The following is a 3410-nucleotide window of genomic DNA, read 5'->3' as shown; positions in this document are numbered from 1 at the left end:
CCAAAGCCGGCTAAAAAGTGAATAATCGATAATTAAAACTTGAATTGTACTACTTCTTACTGGCTATTACTTCAACTTAGAAACTTCTTCTGTGTTCTACTATGGTGCTTTTAGTGTTCCCGCATACCGCAGCACGCGACATAGCTTTGCAGACGATAAATGTAACCGTCTCAGAGAGAAAAGCGGCCAATGTGACGATCTCGCTTTAAGTCGATTCGATAACAAATGACGATAACGGACGGATTTCTCAGATTTTTACTCCATATGAACACTTTTCACATTCTCCCGTGCAACGCGGCTGCTAGTCCTCCTTTCATGCAAAATCTTAAGGTCCTAAGTCATGTCCAAGCCACCAAAGCCGGAGAAAAAGTGATTAGTCGACAACTAAAACTTAAATAGTACTACTTCTTACTGGCTATTACTTCAATTTAGAAGCTTCTTCTGTGTTCTAATATGGTGCTTTTAGTGTCTCCGCATACCGCAGCACGCGACATAGCTTTGCAGGCGATAAATGTAACCGTCTCAGAGAGAAAAGCGGCCAATGTGACGATCTGGCTTTAAGTCGATTCGATAACAAATGACGATAACGGACGGATTTCTCAGGTTTTTACTTCATATGAACACTTTTCACATTCTCCCGTGCAACGCGGCTGCTAGTCCTCCTTTCATGCAAAATCTTATGGTCCTAGGTCATGTCCAAGCCACCAAAGCCGGCTAAAAAGTGAATAATCGACAACTAAAACTTGAATTGTACTACTTCTTACTGGCTATTACTTCAACTTAGAAGATCCTTCTGTGTTCTAATATGGTGCTTTTAGTGTCTCCACATACCGCAGCACGCGACATAGCTTTGCAGACGATAAATGTAACCGTTTCAGAGAGAAGAGCGGCCAATGTGACGATCTGGCTTTAAATCGATTCGATAACAAATGACGAAAACGGACGGATTTCTCAGGTTTTTACTACATATGAACACTTTTCACATTCTCCCGTGCAACGCGGCTACTAGTCTTCCTTTCATGCAAAATCTTAAGGTCCTAAGTCATGTCCAAGCCACCAAAGCCGGCTAAAAAGTGATTAATCGAAAACTAAAACTTAATAGTACTACTTCTTACTGGCTATTACTTCAATTTAGAAGCTTCTTCTGTGTTCTAATATGGTGCTTCTAGAGTCTCCGCATACCGCAGCACGCGACATAGCTTTGCTGACGATAAATGTAACCGTCTCAGAGAGAAAAGCGGCCAATGTGACGATCTGGCTTTAAGTCGTTACGATAACAAATGACGAAAACGGACGGATTTCTCAGGTTTTTACTACATATGAACACTTTTCACATTCTCCCATGCAACGCGGCTGCTAGTCCTCCTTTCATGCAGAATCTTAAGGTCCTAGGTCATGTTCAAGCCACCAAAGACGGCTAAAAAGTGAATAATCGACAACTAAAACTTGAATTGTACTACTTCTTACTGGCTATTACATCAACTTAGAAGCTTCTTCTGTAGTCTACTATGGTGCTTTTAGTGTTTCCGCATACCGCAGCATGCGACATAGCTTTGCAGACGATAAATGTAACCGTCTCAGAGAGAAAAGCGGCCAATATGACGATCTATCTTTAAGTCGATTCGATTACAAATGACGAAAAGGGACGGATTTCTCAGGTTTTTACTACATATGAACGCTTTTCACATTCTCCCGTGCAACGCGGCTGCTAGTCCTCCTTTCATGCAAAATCTTATGGTCCTAGGTCATGTCCAAGCCACCAAAGCCGGCTAAAAAGTGAATAATCGACAACTAAAACTTGAATTGTACTACTTCTTACTGGCTATTACTTCAACTTAGAAGATCCTTCTGTGTTCTAATATGGTGCTTTTAGTGTCTCCACATACCGCAGCACGCCACATAGCTTTGCAGACGATAAATGTAACCGTCTCAGGGAGAAAAGCGGCCAATGTGACGATCTGGCTTTAAGTCGATTCCATAACAAATGTCGAAAATGGTCAGATTTCTCAGGTTTTTACTACATATGAACACTTTCACATTCTCACATGCAACGCGGCTGCTAGTCCTCCTTTCATGCAAAATCTTAAGGTCCTAGGTCATGTCCAAGCCACCAAAGCCGGCTAAAGAGCGAATAATCGATAACTAAAACTTGAATTGTACTACTTCTTACTGGCTATTACTTCAACTTAGAAGCTTCTTCTGTGTTCTACTATTGTGCTTTTAGTGTATCCGCATACCGCAGCACGCGACATAGCTTTGCAGACGATAAATGTAACCGTCTCAGAGAGAAAAGCGGCCAATGTGACGATCTGGCTTTAAGTCGATTCGATAACAAATAATGAAAATGGACAGATTTCTCAGGTTTTTACTACATATGAACACTTTTCACATTCTCCCATGCAACGCGGCAGCTAGTCCTCCTTTCATGCAAAATCTAATGGTCCTAGGTCTTGTCATTGCCACCAAAGCCGGCTAAAAAGTGAATAATCGACAACTAAAACTTGAATTGTACTACTTCTTACTGGCTATTACTTCAACTTAGAAGTTTCTTCTGTGTTCTAATATGGTGCATTTAGTGTCTCCGCATACCGCAGCACGCGACATTGCTTTGCAGACGATAAATGTAACCGTCTCAGAGAGAAAAGCGGACAATGTGACGATCTGGCTTTAAGTCGTTTCGATAACAAATGACGAAAACGGACGGATTTCTCAGGTTTTTACTACATATGAACACTTTTCACATTCTCCCATGCAACGCGGCTGCTAGTCCTCCTTTCATGCAGAATCTTAAGGTCCTAGGTCATGTTCAAGCCACCAAAGACGGCTAAAAAGTGAATAAACGATAACTAAAACTTGAATTGTACTACTTCTTACTGGCTATTACTTCAACTTAGAAGCTTCTTCTGTGTTCTACTATTGTGCTTTTAGTGTATCCGCATACCGCAGCACGCTACATAGCTTTGCAGACGATAAATGTAACCGTCTCAGAGAGAAAAGCGGCCAATGTGACGATCTGGCTTTAAGTCGATTCGATAACAAATAATGAAAATGGACAGATTTCTTAGGTTTTTACTACATATGAACACTTTTCACATTCTCCCATGCAACGCGGCTGCTAGTCCTCCTTTCATGCAAAATCTTAAGGTCCTAGGTCATGTCCAAGCCACCAAAGACGGCTAAAAAGTGACAATCGACAACTAAAACTTGAATTGTACTACTTCATACTGGCTATTACTTCAACTTAGAAGCTTCTTCAGTGTTCTACTATGGTGCTTTTAGTGTCTCCGCATACCGCAACACGCGACATAGCTTTGCAGGCGATAAATGTAACCGTCCCAGAGAGAAAAGCGGCCAATGTGACGATCTGGCTTTAAGACGATTCGATAACAAATGACGAAAACGGACGGATT

Source organism: Schistocerca gregaria, unplaced genomic scaffold (genome assembly GCF_023897955.1).
Source record: "Schistocerca gregaria isolate iqSchGreg1 unplaced genomic scaffold, iqSchGreg1.2 ptg000265l, whole genome shotgun sequence".
NCBI lineage: Eukaryota > Metazoa > Arthropoda > Insecta > Orthoptera > Acrididae > Schistocerca > Schistocerca gregaria.
This window is presented reverse-complemented; position numbering follows the sequence as displayed.